At 38.0% G+C, this 25,765-nt stretch overlaps 1 non-coding gene across 1 annotated transcript; it reads left to right on the top strand.

Annotated features, from left to right (window-relative positions):
• The first annotated feature begins 15,303 nt into the window (after positions 1-15,303).
• LOC111831759 lies at positions 15,304-15,410 on the top strand. Its single transcript, XR_002834895.1, has one exon. It is a non-coding gene; the product is annotated as a small nucleolar RNA R71 (small nucleolar RNA).
• The last annotated feature ends 10,355 nt before the right edge of the window (positions 15,411-25,765 follow it).

Below are 25,765 nucleotides of genomic sequence, written 5' to 3'. Positions count from 1 at the left end.
CATTCTCACCATATACATATTTGGATCTTCTTCCCCTTTTCACCACTCTTGTTGATCCAAGTAGATGATCAATTTTTTGAAAATTCTAAAGTATAGGAAAAAAAAAATAAAAAAAAAATGACCAAACCACAAACACGTGATCCACATTAGACACGTGTAGCCACCAAAATGCACTAGTTGTACCAAGTTTACAAGTTGTACTAGTTTGGCAAGTTGTACATTTTCATTTTTTGTACACATGATTTTAATTAATTGAGGAACATATACCACATGTACATGCCTAAATAATTTTGAAAACATTCGTTTCTTACGTTTTCTAATAATATGTTGTTTGCAATGAGAAAGTGACCCTTAATGTGTAAGCTATTTCATGATAATTCTAGAACATGATGATATTTATAGTGAAGTATAATAATAAAAAAGATTATTCCTTATTATATATATCGGATACCATGATGAGAATTTAATTCAATTCATGTTTATATTTATTTAGTTTTCTCAATTTTTTTTCAATTCATGTTTATAAAAAACAAGCTGACTTAAGAAAGTCTGAAATCAAATTCAAATTATTCAAGTTATACCATAACAAAAATAAGTAGTACCTAATTGTTCAAATAGGATATTACATAAAAATACAATCAATCAACTTGGGGAACCCTGACTCTCAAACCAGCTCATGATGGTAGGTTTCGTCTTCCTTTTTCCATGTTCTCATGTTGATTTAATCATCTTTGTTAGTTTTCTTCCTCTTTTATAACATAAAACTTAGGAAAGACAACCAAATCACGCATATCGTCCGGAACGATCCACATAGACATGATAGGAACTGGATATATCGTCCTTGAATATCCCAATGCTCACTGCTCCATCCAATAATACTTACTGCACATCTCATGCAATTTGATTTCATTACCAGCTTTTTTGGCTGCTTCCATGGCCGCAGCAATAGCGTGCACACACGGATATCTATCAATATCAAATTGCTTGCAATACCAAGTTTTTTTTCCAAATCAACCACATAACTACTACCATCAACTCCAGACACACTGTATTCAGTCACTGGTAAGAGCTTTGCGTCTGAACATCTATCGTGCATCAACTTCTCAACAAAATTAAGGTAGAACCATATAGCCACTTGGATATTCGTGGCTGGGCTTTAAAATTCGTAGCTATTAGCCAATATAACCACGAATATTCACGAAAATAAACCGTGGCTATAGCCTCGTACCTTATTTGAATTCGTGGCTTTTCCTGGCTGTGTAGCCACAAATGTTTCACAGGTGTTCCGTGACAAAGATTAGTCACGTATTAACCATGTAATATTAGTGACTGGTTTTGCCACGAATTAGCTACACTATATTCGTGATACATTTAAGCCACGAATAAAACTAGTGGCATCACCGTGGCATTATTAGTAAGCTACAAATTTAAATAGTAGCATTATCGTGGCATGTTGTAGCCACAAATGCTTTTAAGCAATCGTGGCTATATTGGTTGTCTCTATTTCCGAATTTGTCAACTAAAAGTGGCTAAAAATATCTTTAAAAATTTCTTTTTTATAAAATCTAAATGAATATTAGAATTAAAACCTGAATTTGAAAACAAAAATAAAACAATTTTCAAATTAAATCCTAATATTAGATTAGCAAATTAAGTTAAGTAGTTTACAATATTACCAAAAAAGTTTCAACAGGCCTAAAACATACAACTGCTTATAACCCTAATGAAGTACACCATAATTGATAAGAACCACAAGCAGCGGCGGCAGCGACAGAACTGGAAACAACAGTGGGTTGAGAGACAACTGGAGGTGGGGAGACATCCATGGTAGGAGAACCAACAACGGTAGACGAACCAGCCGAGTTAGGAGGAGCAGTAGAAGGTAGAGGGAATACCAAAGACTTCAGAACGGGAGAGAAAATTTGTCGTTGTGCAGGCAACTCGTCCACTACCTTGTCCATGCCAGTCTTCAACACGTTAATGTCACCCTTGAGCTCCTCATTATGTTCCTTGAGCGCCTCGTTGATCTTCTCCATACCAATGATGTGCATCTCATTGTCAAGGTTGCGATTCAGCTGGAATGATATCCCGGTATTGTACGCTGCCTAATCCGTAGATGTACCCATTTTTAGACTTGCTTATCTGTGAAATAAAAAGAATAAATAAGACTCAAGAAACATTCAAAATCAAACACAACTTAATGGATATCAAAACTGAACCAATCAAATAGGTGAACCAATTCCAAATCTATCAAAGTTAATACTAAACAATACTACACCAATTCCAAATCAAACAAATAAGAATAACTAAACTGAACCAATTCACAATCAAAATGAAAATAAAGCGTACTGCACCAATTCCAAAACAGAGAAATGAGAACTCTACCAAACTGCACCTATTCCAAATCAAGACAAGTAACAAACAAATCAAGAAAAATAAGATAAACCAAACTCACCAATTCAAAATCAAAATGAGAAAACAAAACTGCACCAATTCAAAGTCAGATAAATGAGTACCTTAAGATACTCTTTATTCAGCACAAATCGAGAGGGGATGAAAGCATCGTTAGAACCATCTTCTTTCGTAGCATGTTTCGCTGCTTCTTCTGTTCCAAGTACAAGTGATTCAGCTTTGGGATCAATGAAAGTACCATCTTTACGTGTGTGAGTCGCTCTCACAAGATCTGTGAAGGAAGGTGGTTGGTCAAAACCAGACTCAACCATCTACAAAAAGAATGATGAATGTTAGTCTAAACCTGAGAGAAGTAATAATAATAACAAACAAAACCAGAAGAGAAAAGCTTACGAGCTTATACTCAATACTTGCAAATGCTCGGGCTAGCACAATGCTTGTGCATACCTCGATTAAGAGGATCAGACATGCAGCTCCCAGCTCCGGACTTGCTCTTCTTTTGAGCTGGTTCTAAATCCCAATACTCCATTAGGAGGTCCCAATGAGCTTCAGTAAAGTATTTGGATTTCTTGTTCATCCTCTTCGTCTTGCTGATGCGGTCACCAATTGATTTCATTGTATCTTTCTTCCAGTGTAAGTAGACTTCATCGTAGAAACAGAGATTAGTAGTTGAAGGAAAGTAAAGAAAACGCTTAACTTAGAGAAAATAAAAAATTATTACAACAAAAGTATGCAACCATATTTTTTGCCTATCCTCAGGAACATCTGACTAGTTCTCCTATGGTCCCATGAAATTGCTTTGCCATATTGTGCGAACTGATTTGTATATAGAAGGATTAACAGCAAACCTGAGAAAATAAAATGAAACAGATAGTGAAGAGAACCTTCACAGATTATACAACCAAAAAAGCATATTTTAAGTTATTATGAACTTACCATAAAGCTCCATTGATCTTTCTTGGGTGGAGGTGTGGCTGAGACTCTCTTACAGGAACTGAAAGTAGTGCATCAAGCGTTCTTTGACTGTAACTGTTTGCATGTGAAGAAGCAGCGCTTGTAGGAGAAATTGTGGGTGTTGCAGCTTGATTTGGGATGGCTCCAGGAGGTGTCCTTATCCTTCTTAGAAGCAACTCTTAAGACAGAAAGCAAAAGAAAGTTAGAATCAGTTTAAATCCTCATCTCAAATAAAAGTTAAGACACATAACTTAGAAAACGACCTATCCAATCTGCAACACAAAACCAAACATGTGAACCCGTACGACACAAAACCAAAAAGGTGAACCCATACGACACAAAACCAATCATGTGAACCCATATGACACAAGACATGAATCTCTAACCAAACATGTAATCACTTCTGCAGTTTAAAAATCAGACAAAATCAATGTAAAACATGTAAAGCTAAGATTAACTCTGCTCTTAGCAGGGAAGCAAACTCAAACAACATTAACAGGGAATCAAACTCAAACAACTTTATACAAGCAACTGTAATGTCAATTAATGTTAAACCAGCGAAGAAAACATAATTGGGAAGAGACAATATAGAGAAGAAGAGACAACCCTAGAGAAGAAAAGACAAAAAAAAACCTTGAAATAGGTGATTATATGACCCAAAAGAATAACATTTTGATCGGATAGTAGTACTAGTATTAGTTTAGACATTAACACTAGTTAATCATTATAGATACATTTTGTAACAAAAATTAATCTGAAAAGGTAGAATAGTGAGATAAGTTGATGGAATATAATTGTTGGGTCCATGAACCTCCCCGTACACAACTACCCAGAGGATCCAGTGACACAAAGTTCTGATTCAAGCTTGACCGCTTATTCTCTCATCATTTTTTTGCCTTCTCTCATTGTCACCCATAATCTTTAGCAGCAATAAAATAAACACAAAACAAAAGTATAGAGTAGAAGAGACAAACCTGCTGAATTAGAATCGAATTCTCGTGGACGACGCCGGTCTTGAGGTTGACTAGAGAGAGCCATGACGATTTGAGCACGGAGAGATAGCATTGAGCAAGAGAAGATACGAGTTGACGAAGAGAAGACTCGGAACCGGTGTTGAACAAGAGAAGAATCGGAAGCGAGTGTTGATCAAGAGAAGAATCAGAATCGTCATTAGGAGGACAAACGGGTAAAATATCATAATCAGCATCATCTTCCACAATATGTGATTCAATTCGAAAAATCGTACTTGGTGCGACAAAATGATTGGTTGTATCGTCTTAAAGAGCAATTAATGCATCTTCCGCTGTCTCAAGAACACCTCGGGGAAACAATATTCCTGTGAGTGGTATATAAGCCAAGATGTTTAATTACAGTTAGGACCTTGGACGAAATCCAACATCCATAATGGAAATTGATAAGATTTTGTGGCGTCATTTATCTGAAAACCACATTATATATATAAATAATAAAGTACAATCGATATAATATTTATTAGATATGTCAACTATCCATATTTGCATTAGTCGTATATATTAGCTTTGTATATATCGTATCTTTGTGAAGTCTCCAAGTCTTGTAACATGTATATATAGTCGAATTTTACGTCAAGAGCAATAGACAGAAAGTTCTTTACTCGATCTTCTATCTCGTTTATCATGGTATCAGAGCAAGAATCAATATTTTAATTTGATTCTGGTATTCTCGTTTTGATTACTCTCTGTTCTTTCTATGTCGAAGTCTGAAGAAGAATCGAAACCGAAAACGATGGAGACTCAACGTTAAACGATCTCTCCATACGACCTCACCGTGAACGACAATCCTGGAAGCATCATCTCGCCACCTCTACTGAGAGGAACAACTATGACGAATGGGCGACCAATCGCGAGACTGCTTTGTATTCTCGCAAAAAGTTTGGTTTCCTCGATGGCTCCATCAAACCCCCGACCGAAGACTCACCAGAATACGATGACTTGAAACCGATCAATGCCTTGATTGTTTCATGGATCAAGATGACGATTGAACCGGAATTGCTGTCCAACATCTCTCACAAACCAAATGCGCGAGATCTTTGGGAGCATATCCAGAAGCGATATCGTGTGACTAATGGTCCCCCGGGTCCAACAACTTTGAAAGGCGTTAGCAAATTTTCAGCAAGCTCGAATGAACGTGGAATCTTACTACGGGAAGATGACCAAGATTTGGGACAGCCTTAGCTGTTATCGTCCACCGTTGCAATGCACGTGTGGTGTTTGCAGTTGCCAGTTGGATGAAGAGGATGAAAATCGAAGACAGCAAGATAGGTTTCACGATTTTGTAATGGGACTTGATGAAGAAATTCATGGAATGGTGAAGTCTAATCTTCTTTCTCAGGAACCATTGCCTACACTTGAACATGCTGACTTGAAAGTAACTCAAGATGAAGATGCTCGCCTAACCAAGAAGATTCCCAAAGAGATACCGGAGAACATGGCCTTTTTAGCTCAAACCCAACGTAACCGATACAAAGGAGATGACACGGGTATTGTATGTTCCAACTGTAGGTGCACGGGACATCATGCTGAAATTCGTTTTCAGATTTTGGGATTTCCGGAATGGTGGGCAGATAGACCACGAAATCGAACCGGTCGTGGAAATGGAAGAGGAAGTTGATCACCAGCTGGACTCTCTCGCGGACGTGGTGCTGCTCGTGCGAAAGTAGCTTAAGTGGTGGGATAACCAACTGTTGGGATCGCAAACGTGGGTGTCACGAATGCGAATAGACAAGCCGTGTGTAATCTTACGGACGAGCAGTGACTGAGTGTGAAGCGGGTGATAAACGCTGCTTCTATTGGAGTTGACGAACAAACTTCGGGTAAGTATGTTTCTCCCTCTTGGATATTAGATACAGGGGCGACTCATCATTTAACTTGTAAGAAAGAAATTCTTGAGAATTTGAGAGCATCAACACCAACGAGTATTATGCTAGCTGGCGGACGAATTATTGTGGGAAGTATGGTTGGGACTATTGTGTTGAATTCTCATTTGCGATTGGTTGAAGTTTACTATATTGAGAACATAGGCTTTGATTCGATATCGGTTTTACAATTGATGGAAGAGAATGATTGTGTAAAGCAGTTGTCTATCCTGTTTTCTATTCTTCCGGACCGCACTACGAGGACGGTGATTGGATTGGGTAGACCAGCTGGGGGTTTGGTGTACTTTAAGAATATGGAGATAGTCGCAGCGGCAAAAGGAGTTACAAATCAATCTATGGAACTGTTACAAATTAATCTATGGGACATCCATCTTTGAAAGTAGTGGAGTTGTTATATGGTTTTAACTTTAGTAATGGTCTTTCGAATAAAGCGTGTGACATTTTGAAATGATTCATTGTGACATTTGAGGTCCTTATAAAACACCATCTTATTATGGAGCAAGATATTTTCTTACTATCGTCGATGATTATTCTAGAGGAATTTGAATATATCTTATGAATACGAAAGGTGAAACGGCAACGAAACTTTGTTATTTTCTTGCATTAGTTACTCGTCAGTTTGGGAAGCAACTCAAGATTATTCAAAGTGACAATGGGAGTGAATGTTTATCACTATCGACATATTTTCTCAAAAACGGTATACACCACGAGATGTCTTGTGTTGGTACACCATAGTAAAACGGACGGGTAGAGCGAAAACACCGTCACTTGGTTAATGTTGCTCGAGCGGTGATATTTGAGGGACATTTGCCAGTTGAATTTTGGGGAGAATGTTCATTAACAGCAGCATATCTCATCAATCGTACTCTGTCATCGCTGTTACACGGAAAAACACCTTATGAGGTGCTCTTTGGAAAACGACCTTCGTATGCACATCTTCGCGTTGTGAGGTGTGTTTGTTATGTTCATAACCAAGACCGTAAGGGTGATAAGTTTGCTTCTCGAAGTAAAATGTGTGTGTTAGTAGGCTATCCTCATGGAAAGAAAGGATGGCGTGTATTCGATCTTGAGAAAGAGGTCTTCTTGGTGTCACGTGATGTGGTTTTTCGTGTAGATACCTTTCATTTCGAGTCTCCTCAGCACACTACCTTCGAAGATCCATTTGCCAATAATGAGTCTTTGGCACCGAACGATTTATCACCCAATGCTACATTGTCTCCGATCACGATAGTCTCTACACCCGTTCAAGTCAATGAGAGTAACCCGACTGGGGTAGAAACGAGTTTAGAGGACGATGAAATTACTCCGAAAAACGTTATAGCTACAACTTATCCCAACGTGGAAGCCAACGTTGTTGATCCCGAGATCAATGTTTCTACGGTTCCTTTGCGTGTTAGTGAACGAGAATGACGACCACCAGGGTATTTAATTGATTACGACACAAGTTTTGTGTGTGCTAACTCGTCTTCTAGATATCCTATTGAGGATGTGGTGTCTTGTAATCGTTTCTCTGCAGCTCACAAAGTGTTCCTTGCTGCTATTACAAGTGCTCACGAATCAAAAAAATTTGTCGGAGCATTGAAGGATGATCGCTGGAAAAATGCAGTGGGAAATGAAATTGGTTCGCTGGAATCGAACAAGACTTGGACTCTTGAGGAATTACCTCCTAGAAAGAACGAAATTGTATGCCAATGGGTGTTTCTCATAAAGCATCGCTCGGATGGTTCCATTGAAAGGTCCAAGGCTCGTTTGGTTGTACTTGGAAATAGACAAGTAGAAGGGGTTGATTATGGTGAGACGTTTGATCCTGTTGTCAAGATGACTACCGTTCGGTCTTTTCTTACCGTTGTTGCAGTTCGGAATTGGGAAGTCCATCAAATGGATGTCCATAATGCATTTCTTCACGGTGACTTCGAAGAAGAGTTGTACATGAAGTTACCAACGGGATTTCCTTCGCGGCACGACGGCAAGGTTTGTCGTTTGCGTAAATCTTTATAAGGTTTAAAGCAAGCCTCTTTAAAGTGCGAGTATGGGTTTGCACAATCATATGCTGATTACTCTCTCTTTGTTTACGGAAAAGATGAAATCAAAGTGCGAGTTCCCATTTATGTTGATGATTTGGTCATAACAGGAAAACAAATACAAGCGATCACCGAGTTTAAAGACTATCTCAGTTCATTGTTTCAAATGAAAACTCTTTGTTTATTGAAGTATTTTTTGGGTATTGAAGTCTCCCGAAATCGAACAGGCATCTATTTGAGTCAACGAAAGTATGTACTTGATATTTTGGCTGAGACTGGTTTGCTCGACTCGAAACGAGTTTCGTTTCCTCTTAAACAACACCATCGACTCGGTTTAGCGACAGGTCCTCTACTACCCAATCCAGAGTCTTATCAAAGATTGGTTGGCACGATGGTTTATCTTGGAGTTATACGACCGGATCTTGCCTATTCGGTTAACATTTTGTCACAATTCATGAATGCTCCTCGCGAAGAGCATTGTGGTGCTGCTATTCGGGTTCTTCACTATCTTAAAAGCAGTCCGGGGCAGGTTATTCTACTTCGAGCAAACTGTGATCTCCATATTTACGGTTGGTGTGATTTTGACTATGCTGGATGTCCTCTTACTCGACGATCTACAACTGGTTGGTTTATTCAACTAGGACAATCTCCCATTTCTTTGAAGAAGAAGAGGCAAGATGTTGTTAGCTTGTCATCAGCTGAGGCGGAGTATAGAGCGATGGCATGGACAGCTAAAGAGCTTAAATGGTTTAAAGCTCTTCTTCTTGATATGGGCGTTACCTTGACTCAACTTATGCGGCTTCATTGTGACAACACGGCAGCTCTACACGTTAGTGCAAATCCTGTTTTTCATGAACGAACAAAAGATATAGATAAGGACTATCACTTTGTTCGAGATGAAAAGAAGGGCACTATTGCTACAGCTCATATTAATATGAAGGCACAGCTTGCAGACATTTTTACAAAGGCATTGGGACAACCAGAGTTTGATGCATTTCGTGACAAGCTGGGCGTTCTTGATCTACACGCTCCAGCTTGAGGGGGGTATTAGATACGTCAACTATCCATATTTGCATTAGTCGTATATATTAGCTTTGTGTATATCGTATCTTTGTGAAGATACGATCTTGTTCTCCAAGTATTGTAATATGTATATATAGTCGACCTTTAGGTCAAGAGCAATAGACAGAAAGTTCTTTACTCGATCTTCTATCTCGTTTATTTATATTAATTAACTAAAAATAATCATTTCCTAATTATACTTACAGAGTCTTTACACCATTCTACAAAGTGTTCGTCTTTCGCTTTTTCCATTTATTTCCTTGTCATTCGTGGGTTACCCTCCGTCATATACTCTTCGAACATCCTGTAATTATAGAATGGGTATAAAAATGATAAATATATATATATGTATATTTATATTTAAATTTATACTTATGAAAATACTGGAAAATTCATCCTACTTACCGTCCATAAGGTTCAAACTTGTCACAGTTAAGCATTAAAAAAGTTTGGAGCACTGTATAGTCATGATCATTTAATTAGGCATTTGTGCTTTTTCCACTAACACGATTCTCATGGTAGAACAAGCTTGGCACATCGGGATAAAAGTATGTAAATTGTATTTCTCCTTGAGCAGGACCAACATCATCTTTAACTTCTGGATGTCCAAAATAACTAGTAGATCACGCATTGTGCAACAATCGAACCTGCGATATGTGCCTTGTTCTGAACTTCCTTCTTTAAATGGTACATGTATCACTCGAACGGATACATCCACCGATATTGCACTGGACCTCCTAAAGCAGATTCATCTGGTAAATAAACGGGACAACGTTCCATAACATCAAAGAATGATGGCGGAAATATCTTCTCTAAATTGCAAAGTTTAACTGCAATATTTGCTTTCAACAAAGCAACATTATCTTTCTGTAAAATCTTCACTGATATATCCTGAAAGAATAGTGAAATATCTATAGATATACAAGATAAAATTAAATTATTGATATAAGTTTTAAAAATGTGCAGTGTACAGAAAAAATAAATTACCTGAAATGGCTGTGTGAACACTTTTTGGAAAAAGTTTCGCAAATGCAAACGGAAGTAGTCGTTCCATGATTATGTGGCAGTCATGGCTTTTCAGCCCATATAATTTCCAATGGTTTTCATCCACACAACGACTAAACTTTGATGCATATTCATCTGTAAAGCGTATCTCATTTTTCATCTACAACAGAAATATTCTTTTTTTTTTTCATTTGACAACCTAAAGATTAGCACCGGGATTTTTCCATCCCGGGTAAGATGTAATTCATTTCTTCTACATAATGCGGCAAGATCCATCCTTGATTTAATGTTATCTTTGGTTTTCCCCAGAATATTCAAAACTGTGTTGATGAGATTATCGAAGAAATTCTTCTCAATATGCATGAAGTCAAGGTTATGGCGAAGAAGTAGATGTTACCAGTATGGCAACTCCCAAAATATACTCTTTTCACCCAGTTATGTTCAACCCCATAACCATTGATAGTTCGGGCAGGCTTCTCATGTATGTTCCCTCCACAATCCACCGTTTTAAACAACCTAGGAAGGTTGTTTATTCTTTCGTGAAGAATCTCTTCTCCAGTCAACCACGGCGGAGGATCATCGGTCTTCTCTTGTCTTCGGAGAAATGCTTGAACATATCACCTGTAAACATGATCTTAAGCAAAAAACATTTTGTGGTAATCAAACCAACTATGCTTCCTTCCATTTGCTAACCAAAACGATTATGTCATCTTGACAATATGGACACACCAGACGGCCATGAGTCATCCAACCAGACAGCATGCCATACGCCGGAATATCGCTGATTGTCCACATCAATGCTGCTCTCATCGTGAATCTTTGTTTCTGTGATATGTCGTACGCTTCCGCACCATCAATCCATAGACTCTGTAATTTTTCTATTAAAGGTTGAAGATAAATATCTAAGTTTTTTTGGGATGTTTTGGCCAAGAAAAGTATCGATAAAAATAAATATTTTCTTTTCATGCACATACTAGAGGGTAAATTCTCACCATTCATACCAACAGGATTAAATCCATATGTTGATTAGTCTAGATATTTATTGCGACTTTCAGCAGCAAAATAAGGATATACCTCATTGAAAAGTTTACATGCTGCTTCATCGGACGGGTGGTGCATTTCTCATTTGGGAGACGTATGTTCAGCATGCCATCGGATAGCCTTTGCAGTAGTCTCTGACTATAAACGCTTCAACCGATCGGTAAAGAACCCATCCCGTTTTTTTTCTTTTAACATGCAAACCGGATTTACCCAATTAATTCAAACCAGCTAAACCGGCCCTAATTAATTAAAATGTATTAAACCAAACAATTCTATTAAACCAAACCAATCAACAATTATTTCAGAAACATAATCACCCTATCATGCTTCTAAATTCCAATCCAACCTAACAATTCCAACAATAATTCAAAAACACCAACAAACCCCTAGATCATCCCCCTCTCCTCGCCATGATTCCACGGTTCACACTTTTCCTTTACCTGCATCACAAAAAGAGATGCATAAGTATTTCATAAATACTTAGTGAGAGCGGTCCTTCCATCTACAAGCTATACACACAAGAAATGAGATAACACCCACATATATAACATAAACAAACCATCCAGCAAGCTAAACATCCAATAACACGTCCAATTCACCTACAAATCATCACAAACAAGTCACTCAATCCCAATCGCTTAGATAAGCTCATGGTCACGCACTCACCTTAACAAGGTGATTTGAATAACAAAAACAACCAAGAAAGACTCTCCTCGCAACTGCAACAGCCAAACAACGCCCTACAACAAACCACACAAACAAAAATCTCTAAGAACCAAAAGGACAGAAATAGCAGAAAAACTACAGCCGCAGTAACAAAATCCTAAAACATAAACCAACCGTTAACTTCTTAATCCCTTCGGTGGAAAGCAAGGCATAGATGTCACCAAGATTCCCACACAATTTGGTGCCGATCAGAGAAACGATAAAATCACGATCGCACTTACAAACTTCGCTGATCGTAGTTCGCAACTGAGAAAAAGTGTCTCACCAAACTGCATATAACTCACTAAAACCAACATTAATTAAACCTTCTTTGATTTAATTAAACAAATCCACCAGTTTAGGAAATACACCAGTTCCATAAACCCCAATCGCAAAAAATGTTTGATGACTGTTTTTGCATCACGCTGCTTTCCATTTTTACAACGTGCACAAGGACACAAAATAGTGTTGGTCTCTTCGAAAGAAATTTGATTACAAGCAAATTGAATAAAAATGTTAACCCCCTCAGAAAAGATCTCTGAAACACGATGATCCATCCATTCTCGAGATTGAAAATAATAAGACATCTAAGAGCTGACATTCGGAAAAAACGAGAAAGATGAGATTTTTTCTTTTTTTTTACTTCTCTTATGTGGTTTCAGTGATGGAGAATGAATCGCATTTGCTGCTTTTATAGAAAATTTAGCCACGTTATTGCGACAGCCAAAATTGTGGCTAATATTTTAAATCATTGCCGACAGTGCTCGGTGGACAACTTGGCTGAGGTGACTAAAAGGAGGTTAAGATTTTTGGTGTCTGACACTCCATAACAAGATGTTTAAATCAGTGGAACAGCTACGATACAACCATGTTTGATTATTGTGGCTATTATATAGCCACGAATGTTGTTCAGTGCTAAATACAACTACTCTTTATCTACATTGTAAATTCGTAGCTAGATTTACACGTATTAACCACATTGGACAACACAGTGAGTTCGCCCTAACTCTCCCAGGCACGTTTAACGAGGCATCTTCCCTGCTTCTTCAAGCTGGTGTTTTTCCTCCGGCGGCTTCTTTTCAGCGTGTTCTCCTCCTAAGCAGCGACTACCTTCGTCATTTACCGGGTCACTTCCGGCGACTTTTACTTCGGCTTTCTCGTTTCAGCATCTATGTCTTCTCCTCCCGTTATTGAAGGGTTTAGTTCGAAATCGGTGGTTGCTCGGAGCTCTTCCTTTCCTTCTCCTCTGATGACGATGCTCGTCTCCCGTGGCCTTATGCTTCCTCCGGAGCCTCCTCCACCACCAGATCCACCCCAACCTCCAGATCCACCTGACTCTTCGATGGCAAAGAATTGGGATTCAACGCTTGTTAGACCTTTGTTGAATATCATTGGTAATTTTAGGCCTCTCTTTCTCGATTCTCTCTCTGATTTCACCACCACGGCTCTTCCTCAGATGGTCGATCTAAGATCTCCAGCCCCTTTGTGGTGTGCCCTCCATCCATCCTCTGAGTCCTTGGCTAGGGATTCTGTTCGTGTGGTGTTGCGGTTGATTACTGCTGTGTGCAGGTTTTGTTGTCAGATCCGATTTGAGTGCATCTCTTTAAGGTTCGATCCTGACTCCTTGTTGCTCCCATGCCCTCCATTCACTAAGCCTAGTTGGACTTTTAGAACGGATCTAGTAAAAGGCTTAACTACCTATGCTCGATGGAAGGTTGAGGCATGTAATTCTTTCACTTGGAATTTAGTCATTGATTTTGGCTTTATCTTCGATGGAAAATTAAATCTCTCGGGTCACTTGAATAGTGAGTCCGATTTACCTTGTATTGAGGTCCTTGTTAGACATGTTCTAATATGGTTTGTTGCTACGGGCTTTGTCCCGATCATTAGCAGTAGTGTCTATGTTCTTGTAGATGCAAAATGGGAAGTACAGTCTCTGTTTAGGGCTGAGCTTCCTCATGTTGGCCCCCATTGCCAGCTTTTCTTCCCAAAATTCCCTCTTTATTTGAGCGGTTTGGATGATCAAACATCGTCGGTATTGCAAGGAGCTTCCTCCCGATCGATTGTTTCCTCTGCCCTTTATGCAGAATTTGGAGCCCTTCGGGTTGCAAGGGATGCGGTTTCACATGAAGCTCTTGGGATCGTTGCTTTTCGATCTTATTTAGTTTCATTTGTTGAAGTGTATCTTAAATCTATCCTTATTTTACCTTTCGTTGGTATTTTTCAGGCACTACTTGCTTTGATCTTGTACCTCCCTTTTGGGATGGCTGTACTTTCTCCCCTTTGGAGTTCTTTTGAGACTTAAGCTTAATGAAAAATTATTAGTTTGTTCAAAAAAAAAAAACCACATTGGACATTCGTGACTAGATTTAAGCCACGAAACATCCACTTAGAAAATCCGTAGCTAGATTAAGCCACGATATATTCACGTTTATTTTTGTATGGCTATTGTGATTTTAGCCACGAGATGTCAAGTGAAATAACAAGTTGGTACAACTGATGTATAGACATAACAATTTGGTACAATTGAAGAATAGAAAAAACAACTAGGGACAACTGAAGAAGGTCAAAAGGAAGATGTTGAGATGGAACATGGCGAGAAAGAACAAGCTAAGGAGAAAGGAGAAAAGAGGGAAAGAGAAAGGAGAAAAGAGGGAAAGAGAAGAAGTTGTTGATGCTCACCAAGGTAAAAGGGTGAAGATCATAAGCAAGAGAAGGGATCTAGTGTGGTAATAAGGAGTCCTATTCAAACAAGACAGAATGAGAAGAAGGGTAATTGATGATCTATTTGGGTAAAGTTGTAAACCCTTCAGATTGGTTTGTTTAACGTTGTGTTTTTGAGTCATTTTATATATTAACTCTTTGGATTGGTTTATGGATTGTTGTGTTTTTGGATTGGTATGTTTTTGGATGTGTTTTGAACTATTCTTGTTAAGTTTAATGTTGTTTGTTAAGTTTCTAAGTTCCCCATATTATATGATAAACTAGGTACAACTCATCCCCAACTCTAGAGACGATTTATCACATATCTCATTACACCTTTGATCACTTTCGGCCAAATTCTCAACAAGTAACTCTCCTTGTTCGATAGTGAGATTTACAAAACTTCCTTTGCTAGCCACGTCCAATCTCCATTTTAGCTCCTTACTAACTCCTCTATATAAAATACTAAGGATAGCTTCCTTGTTGAATCCATGATGAGGGCAATCTCGAGTATATTCCTTAAGTCTTCCCCATGTTTCATACAAACTTTCATTGATTCTTTGCTCAAAGCCCATTATGTCCTTCCTCACTTTGGCCGTTTGTTTTTTTGAGTAGAACTTGACAGGGAATATCCTCTTATAATCATCCCAAGAGTTGACCAATGTGATAGTATAGCTCTCTCCCATCGCCTTGCTTTTTCTCCAAGAGAAAATGGAAACAAAATGAGCTTGATACTATCATCGGGCACACCTCCAATCCTAAATGTGTTACACAACCTCTCAAAGGAGTCCAAATGATCATATAGATTCTCCATAGCCAGTCCCAAGAATTTAGAGACTTGGATCAATCGAATCAAACTTGGCTTAATTTCATAAGCATTGGCTTCTATTGGAGGAGGTCGGATTCCATATCTTGACTCATGACAATGAGGAACATCAAAGCTTCCTATTGTGGTTGTTTCCTCTCTAGCATAAGTTGGATTTACTCTCAAATCTTGAGGTTGTGGATCTTGAATAGTGTTAGTGTGAATGTCCACATCCAACACCTTAAATGACTTTGTCTTTTCATTCTTCTTATTTTGATTTGAGTACCTTCGAAAGCACAAGAGAATCAAAGAAGACAAGTTAGTAATAAAAAAAAGAGAGCTCATCATCTCAACTAGATGTGTGAATCTAATCATATGAGCGAAAAGTAAATGGCTTAGTCTCAAGCAAAAATGAAATCCTAATGGCTAATTGATATTGCTCCCCGGCAGCGGCGCCAAATTGATGTAGTGAATTTTACCCAATCAATTAAATTATCGAACCTCAAGGAGAAATTAATTAACAAACCATAAATACACAAATTTGCTTAATCTAAGCTTAATAAGAGATGTGTTTTGATTTCTAAATGTAACTAACAATGCAATTTAAATCAAGCAATGCAAAACAAGATGAAAGAAAGCAATAATCAAAAGACTAACAAGATTCGAATTGAAACAAAGCAGAAAAAGACAATTACTAAGCAATAATTAAAAGACGAATTCTCGGGTTAAGACAATTAACTAAAATGAAAAAGAGATGGGTTATGGAGGCTCAAACAACTTCTAACAAAAAATGATCCTTAGGCCATAGAACACTAAGCAAGACTAACACATTTCCATGAGATTAATCTCTTTACTAATAAATCAGTCATCAACTTCTTTCAACGGTAATCAAATGATCAATAAGCATTATAAATAATTTTATCTAACCACTATCACCCTAATCAACAATTTCCAAAGGCTAGGAATGAAAAGCACTCAACAGTTTTGGTTCGGGAATTTTATCGAACACCTTCCGGGCGTGAAATTCCTAAGTTCTAAATCAACATAATTTGGGTTGATTTAGCCTTATTAACAACCAATAAGCAAGGATCCTAAACAATCTAGTCCTAAACTCCATAACCCAACTACTAAATCATCCTAATCTACCAAAACCCAAGAACTCTAAAAGACTACTCACTCATGATCATGTAACCACAAAGCAATGAAATTGATCTTTGAAGAAACATAATTAGAGAAAAGTAGAAGATAAAACTAAAAGAGAATAAGATTAAATTGTATAAAAGTACTCAAGTTCATACAAGAATTCCAAATATGTAAAAGAAATTGAAAACAAGCACAAAACATAGCATAGATCCTCAAAAATGAGGTTTATAAGGTTTTTATAGAAAGAGTATAAGAAAACCGGGTCAACCCAAATTTGAACCAGAAAAACACTGTAGCTACAGTGCTCGTAGCTGAGGAGAAGCAGCTTGAGGTCAAATCCTTTTCAAGAGGGAGGGGATGATATGATCATGGATAGCACTAAGGAATTGGAGCATGAACCGGAGCTGGAACTTGAAGAAGCTAAGCTCGTAGCTGAGGAGAAGCAGCTTGGAGAGGAAGATAAGCAACTAGGAGAGAAGGATAAGCTTGTAGCCGAGGATGCTCTCGTCACACCAACTGGTCCAATGACTCGTTCAAGAGCTAAAATGATTAACGAAGCTGTTGGAGGATTACTTAATCAGATTCGGAGCCAATACGATCAAGACATCAAGTATGAAGGAAAAGCTTGTCAAAACACTTTGGTTTAGATCCAAGCTAAGTGATTCAACAATGGGAAAAGTGTCATGGTTGTACTTTTTCCCTTGTCAAGTTTTGTCCCACTGGGTTTTCTTGACAAGGTTTTTAATGAGGCAGTTGTTTCACTTCACTACTTCCCATTTGTTGAATGAAAAGCCCAAAGCCTTTCAGCACTTTAGGAGCCACGACCAAGAAGAGGAAGAGGGTCAATCTATCTTTTAAATTTCAAGTTTTTAATTTATTGCTTTGTATTTTCGAGAACAACCTTCTAACTTGTTCCAAGGCCTGTTCTTTCTCTTCTTTATCAACTCCCTTCTAATCTCTTTGAAACTCAACCTTTCTTTTTATCAAAAACCTTTTGTTTCTCTAAGTAGATCTTCTTGTTGATGTGTATATCCAGCAAAACCCTTAGCCTCTTTAGTGCGTATATCCAAAGGATCTAAGTTCGGTATCGTGAAGCTATTCCGCAAGCTTCTTGTGATATCCATCGACCATTCAACTTCTATTCCGCTCCACGGCTTTCCAGCCAAATCTATCCTTGCTCAACTTAATAGTGTCGAATCGTAGGGAGATTCTCATCATGTGGTATCAGACCACGCTCTGAAGTTGAGTACTCTATCCTTTCATTTTTGTTCATCTTTGTCTGTTCACATTCTCTGTCGCCCTGTCATATTGTTTTAATTTTAATAATTGTTTGGCTCGTTAGAAAATTACGAAATCAATTGCATATGAATGTAGAACGAGTCTAGGTTTTTTAAAAATTATTTCCGGAATTTTTCAGCATCGTTTGATAATTTAATTGTCCCGATCAATTGATACTGTGGCAAATAGGGTTTCAGGAAAGTTTGGTGTCGTTTGAAGGGTCATTTTGTTATTGTTGTATTCAATCATTTTCAATTCAAAAAGAACTTGTTACTGGTGATTTTTATGCTTATTCTTTCAGGAAAAATGGTTGAAAGTGATGAAGAAGAAGCTATTTGCAATCGCAACAATAAGATGTTGATGAAGCAATAACCTCTCATCTGAAGAAAATGTTAGAAAACGAATTGAATGGTTTTCGTCAAGAGTTACAACCAAGTTCAGATCACGGTCGAAATTCGACGAGAAGAAGGGAACAAAGAAGATCCCCAAGAAGGAATGAAGAACCACGAGAACATGCTAGAGATGAAGCAGCCAATGAATACTATGGACATCATAGTAGTTCTTCTCAAAGTAGCCAAAGGATGCAAAGGCGTGGGAGAGAAGGCAGAAATCTTCAACAAGAAAATTTTGGAGGTCTAAAGCTTAAAATTCCACCATTCCATGGGAAAAATGATCTAGATGCATATTTGGAATGGGAGAAGAAAATAGAGTTGGTTTTCAATGTTCAACACTACACGGAGATCAATAGAGTGAGAGTTGTTGCTACTAAATTTTATGACTACGCTCTTAGCTGGTGGGATCAACTAGTGACTTCAAGAAGGCGCAATGGAGAATATCCTATGGAGTCTTGGTCAGAAATGAAAGCTATCATGAGGAAACGTTTTGTTCTTACTCATTACCACCGTGAGCTTCACCTCAAGCTAAGGAGACTCACACAAGGAACCCAATCTGTTGAGGAATATTACAAAAAGATGGAGACCTTAATGTTGCAGGCTGATATTTCAGAAGATAGAAAAGCGACAATGTCAAGGTATCTTGGGGGTTTGAATAGAGAAATTCAAGACAGATTGGAGACGCAACATTATGTGGAGCTAGAGGAGATGTTGCATAAAGCTATTCTATTTGAGCAGCAAGTTAAGAGAAAAAATTCTTCACGTTCTAGCTACGGTCAAGGATTGTGTACCACTAAGCCAAGTTACCCCGAAGTAGACAGACCGAGCTACCCCGAAGTAGACAGACTGAGCTACCCAAAAGAAATCATGTCATCAACCAGCCCAAAAGTAGAAGCCAAACCTTATGCAACAACTCAAGATTACAAAGGTAAAGCAGTGAGCTTCCACGTCTAGAACTCATGATGTGAGGTGTTACAAATGTCAAGGAAATGGACATTATGCGAATGAATGCACCAACAAAAGAATCATGATTCTTCTAGAGAATGGAGATATAGAATCCGAGGAAGAGAATCCAGATTCACCTTTGGAAGAAAATGTAGAGATGCCGCCTAAAGGAGATTCATTGGTTTCTAGGAGATCTTTGAGCATCCAATCTAAGACCGAGGAGCAAGACCAAAGAGATAATTTGTTTCACACGCGTTGTCATGTTCAAGGAAAAATTTGCAGCCTCATCATTGATGGCAGAAGCTGTACCAATGTAGCGAGTGATACTATGGTCAAGAAGCTGGGATTGAGTGTAAAGAAGCATCCAAGGCCGTATGATATTCAATGGCTTAACGATAGTGGAGAAATGAAGGTTAAAAATCAAGTGGTTGTCTCCATTGTCATTAGTAAATATGAGGATGAGATTTTTTGTGATGTGTTACCAATGGAAGCTGGGCATATTCTTCTCCGGAGACCATGGCAATCTGATCGGAGGGTGATGCATAATGGTTACTCCAATCCCTATTCCTTTGAGCACAAAGGCAGAAAAACTGTTTTGGTCCCGATGACTCCACATGAGGTTTATCTCGACCAGATGCATCTAAAACAAAAAGAAGAACGAACTACCAAGCAACAAAGTTTCTTTGCAAAGGCTAGTGAGGTTAAGCAAGCTTTGAGTTCTGATCAACCAATGCTTTTATTTATTTTTAAAGAAGCTCTTACGAATTTAGCTAACCTTGCACCGGTGTTGCCGAGTGAGATGACTAACCTTTTGCAGGAATTTGAAGATGTATTTCCGGAGGATAATCCGAAAGGTTTACCACCAATCCGTGGAATTGAGCACCAAATCGATTTTGTACCCGGAGCTTCACTTCCAAACCGACCAACCTATAGAACCAATCCGATGGAGACAAAAGAGCTACAAAGACAAGTGGACGTGCTCATGGAGAAAGGACACATTAGAGAGAGCATGAGTCCCTGTGCTGTTCCGGTCTTGCTTGTGCCTAAGAAAGATGGTAGTTGGCGCATGTGTGTTGATTGTCGAGCCATCAACAACATAACGGTGAAGTAGCGACACCCTATCCCTAGATTAGATGATATGCTTGATGAATTGCATGGTTCTAGCATATTTTCTAAAATTGATCTTAAAAGTGGATATCATCAAATTAGGATGAAAGAAGGGGGTGAATGGAAAACTGCATTTAAAACTAAGCATGGGTTATATGAGTGGTTAGTTATGCCATTTGGGTTGACAAATGCACCTATTACATTCATGAGGTTAATAAATCATGTTCTAAGAGCTTATATTGGAATATTTGTTGTAGTTTACTTTGATGACATCTTAGTCTATAGCAAAAACTTAATTGAGCATATAGAACATCTAAAATCTGTTTTTGAATGTCCTTAGAAAGGAAAATCTCTATGCCAACCTAAAGAAGTGCACCTTTTGCACGGATAATCTTGTGTTTCTAGGCTTTGTTGTGAGTGCAGATGGAGTTAAGCTTGACGAGGATAAAGTTAAGGCGATTAAAGATTGGCCAAGTCCTAAGAATGTGGGAGAAGTGAGAAGCTTTCATGGCCTTGCTGGGTTTTATAGAAGATTTGTTAAGGACTTCAGTACTATTGCTGCACCACTCACGGAGTTTGTCAAGAAGGATGTGGGATTCAAATGGGAGCAAGCTCAAGAAAACGCTTTTCAGTCCCTTAAAGAAAAGCTCACTAACGCACATGTTTTGATATTACCTGATTTTCTTAAAACATTTAAAATTGAGTGTGATGCCTCAGGTATAGGTATTGGAGCTGTCCTTATGCAAGATAAAAAGCCTATTGCCTATTTCAGCGAGAAACTTGGAGGAGCGACGCTGAACTATCCAACGTATGACGAGCTGTACGCCTTGGTCCGAGCTCTCCAAACATGGCAACACTATTTGTGGCCTAAAGAATTCGTCATTCATATTGATCATGAGTCGCTTAAGCACTTGAAAGGCCAACAGAAACTTAACAAAAGACATGCTAGGTGGGTCAAGTTCATTGAGACATTTCCATATGTCATCAAGTACAAAAAAGGTAAAGATAATGTAGTTGCTTATGCATTATCTCGAAGGTACACCCTACTCTCTACTCTTGATGTTAAGCTTCTTGGATTTGAACAAATAAAAAAACTTTATGCGACTGACCTTGATTATCAAAAAATTTATAAAGCTTGTGAGAAGTTTTCCTCAGGTCATTATTTTAGACAAGACGGGTTTCTCTTTTATGAGAACCGTTTGTGTGTTCCTAACTGCTCTCTTCGAGACTTGTTTGTCAGGGAAGCTCATGGAGGAGGACTAATGGGACAGTTTGGTATCGCTCAGACTTTGGAAGTCATGAAAGACCACTTCCACTGGCCACACACGAAACGTGATGTTGAAAGAATCTGTGGAAGATGTCCTACTTGTAAGAAAGCCAAATCTACGGTTCAACCCAACGGTTTGTATACTCCTTTGCCAATTCCTACTCACCCTTGGACTGATATTTCAATGGATTTTGTGATGGGATTGCCTAGGACTAGAACTGGAAAGGATTCAATATTTGTTGTGGTTGATAGGTTTTCGAAAATGGCTCATTTCATCGCTTGTCATAAAACTGATGATGCATTGCATGTTGCTGATTTGTTCTTTAAGGAGATTGTTCGTTTGCATGGGATGCCTAAGTCCATAGTTTGGGATAGAGACACTAAACTTAGTTATTTTTGGAAAACTTTGTGGTCTAAATTGGGGACTAAGCTCATGTTTTCTACTACATGTCATCCGCAAACTGATGGTCAAACTGAAGTAGTTAATAGAACTTTGGGGACTCTCTTACGTGCATTAATTAAGAAGAATTTGAGAACTTGGGAAGAATGCTTGCCTCATGTTGAATTTGCATATAATCATGCTGTGCATTCTGCTTCTAAGTATTGTCCTTTTCAAATTGTTTATGGGTTCAATCCCATCTCACCTTTTAATCTAATCCCTTTGCCTTTGAGTGAAAGAGTTAATATTGATGGGAAAAAGAAGGCCGAGCTTGTGCAACAGATTCATGAAAGTGCTAAGAAGAACATAGAAGAAAAGACGAAACTATATGCTAAGCAAGCTAACAAAGGGAGACGTGAACTGATTTTTCAAGCCGGAGACCGAGTTTGGGTTCACTTAAGAAAGGAGCGGTTTCCAATGAAAGGAAATCCAAACTCATGCCCAGAATCGATGGTCCATTCAAGATAGTCAAACGGATTAGTGACAATGCCTACCAACTCGACTTGCAAGGTAAGTACAATGTGAGTTCTAGTTTCAATATTGCTGACTTAGTACCATTTATTGCAGATGAAACGGATTTGAGGTCAAATCCTTTTCAAGAGGGAGGGGATGATATGATCATGGATAGCACTAAGGAATTGGAGCATGAACCAGAGCTGGAACTTGAAGAAGCTAAGCTCGTAGCTGAGGAGAAGCAGCTTGGAGAGGAGGATAAGCAACTAGGAGAGGAGGATAAGCTTGTAGCCGATGATGCTCTTGTCACACCAACTGGTCCAATGACTCGTTCAAGAGCTAAAATGATTAACGAAGCTGTTGGAGGATTACTTAATTAGATTTGGAGCCAATACGATCAAGACATCAAGTATGAAGGAAAAGCTTGTCAAACCACTTTGGTTTTGATCCAAGCTAAGTGATTCAACAATGGGAAAAGTGTCAAAGTTGTACTCTTTTTCCCTTGTCAAGTTTTGTCCCACTGGGTTTTTTTGACAACGTTTTTAATGAGGCAGTTGTTTCACTTCACCATTGCCCATTTGTTGAATCAAAAGCCCAAGGCCTTTAATGCACCTAAGGAGCCACGACCAAGAAGAGGAAGAGGGTCTATCTATCTTTTAAATTTCAAGTTTTTAAATTATTGCTTTGTATTTTCGAGAACAGCCTTGTAACTTGTTCCAAGGCCTATTCTTTCTCTTCTTTATAAACTCCCTTATAATCTCTTTGAAACTCAACCTTTCTTTTTATCAAAAACCTTTTGTTTCTCTAAGGAGATCTTCTTGTTGGTGTGTATATCCAGCAAAACCCTTAGCCTCTTTGGTGCGTATATCCAAAGGATCTAAGATCGGTATCGTGAAGCTATTCCGCAAGCTTCTTGTGATATCCATCGACCATTCAACTTCTATTCCGCTCCACGGCTTTCCAGCCAAATCTATCCTTGCTCAACTTAAGAGTGTTGAATCCTAGGAAGATTGTTGACACTTTTTCGGAATTCCAGGGAACCTTTCTCGGTTGGAAGAATTCCCACCTAAGATTCCCAATGCTCCAAATTCGCAGGTCATTCTCAGAAATCGCAAACCCAAAAAAAAAAAGGAAAGTAAGAATCGCAAACAAACCCAGAAAGAAGGAGAAGAAGTGAGGAAGTGAAGAGAGTAAAACAGGACAGTAAACCCTAAGCCCTAGCTATGCACAAGATTCACCCGATTCCGTCTTTCAATTTTTGAAAATTCTGAAGTATAGGAAAAATAAAAATAAAAAAATAAAAAGGACCAAAAAACAAACACGTGATCCACATTAGACACGTGTAGCCGCCAAAATGCACTACTTGTACCAAGTTTACAAGTTATACTAATTTGGCAAGTTACACATTTTCATTTTTTTTTTTTTGTAATTAGTTATATTTTTAGCTGTACACATGATTTTAATTAATTGAGGTACATATACCACATGTACATGCCTAAATATTTTTGAAAAAATTCGTTTCTTAGCTTTTCTAATTATATGTTGTTTGGAATGAGAAAGTGACCCTTAATGTGTAAGGTATTTCATGATAAACCTAGAACATGATGATATCTATAGTGAATTATAATAATAAAAATCATTATTCCTTATTATGTATATAGTGGATACCATGATGAAATTTTATTTCAATTCATGTTTATATTTATTTAGTTTTCTCTATTTTTTTCCAGTTCATGTTTATAAAAAACAAGTTGACTTAAGAAAGTCCGAAAATCAAATTCAAATTATTCAAGTTGTACCATAATGAAAATAAATTGTGCATAATTGTTCGGGTTCGGGCCGGGTTTTTCAGGTTTTCGGATTTGGACTTCTAAAGCCCATTCGGGTATATATATATTTTCGGGCGGGTTCGGAGTCGGGCCGGGTTTTTCGGGTTCGGGTTCTGTATTTGTTTCGGGTTCTTAATAACCGTAGTAACCAATAAAACCTTAAACAAAAACAGAAATTTTTTGTAATCTCACCAAAATCATCATCCAAATAGAAAGAAAATAGTAGATAAGTAGCATTGAAGTTTAGGAACGTTAAAGAGAAAAAACAAAAGAGAAAAGAAAAAGCAACAAATGACAATATGTCCATGAACGTTTTTTTTATTTAAAAAGACTTCAAATCAGAACAAGCACATGTCCAAATTCAATCCTCTTTGGCTCTTTTCTCCATGCCTCCATCCTCAAGTTCAAGTTCCTGTTTTTCGAGATGTTTAATAAATCATAACCAAAAGTTAGAAATGTAACAACTAACAGTCCATGAGCAATAATTGAACTTATATTACCTTCATACATTGTTGCATTGGAGTTTAATCGCCTATTATGAAAGGAATTTCAAACTCTGTAAAGTGGTGAAACAAGAAAAATGTGAATAAACATGTATAAAAGAAACTTCAAACGCATCATCATAACTTAAATCAAATGTACCTTCAAAACGCATCATCATAATTTAAATCAATAATTTGTGAAATTGTAAGCATTTTTTATGACAATGAAATATCTTGTTTCATCCACTGCTCTAAACACATCAAAACCTCCACCATATAATGAGTTAGAAAACTCCTTGTTGGCGATATAAGTCTTCCACTCGTGATGAATGCACTCTCAGATGCAACCGATGACACTTGGACTGCAAGTACGTCACGAGCTATCTCTGCTAAAACTGGATATTTGTGGGATTTGACCTTCTACCAAGACAGTACATCATACTCCATTCCATGCATCACATCTGGAGTCTCACAACTTTCCTTTAGATACACATTGAGCTTATCCTTCGATACTTTAAGTCCTTTCTCATTCTGCATCTCTGTAAATCTAGATTCCACCTTTCTTGTTTTACGACTAGAAACCAGGTCGAGATCGTCATCCCATCTTTCAGTTGACTGCTCTTGATTGCACTGAGATATCTGAGAAATCTGCATACATGGCTGCTGACTCATCGTAGTTGACCAACATAATCCCGGTCAATGTTGATTTTTGCACAAATTTGATAATTAATGTTATTTATTCGAAAAAAATATTTAGTTCAGGTTGAAATTCACACGTTATCAAAGTTGAGGTATAAAAATACACTTT

This window comes from Capsella rubella, unplaced genomic scaffold (assembly GCF_000375325.1).
Source record: "Capsella rubella cultivar Monte Gargano unplaced genomic scaffold, Caprub1_0 scaffold_3, whole genome shotgun sequence".
Taxonomy (NCBI): Eukaryota; Viridiplantae; Streptophyta; class Magnoliopsida; order Brassicales; family Brassicaceae; genus Capsella; species Capsella rubella.
Note: the sequence above shows the minus strand (reverse complement) of the source record. Positions and strands in the feature narration are given on the sequence as shown.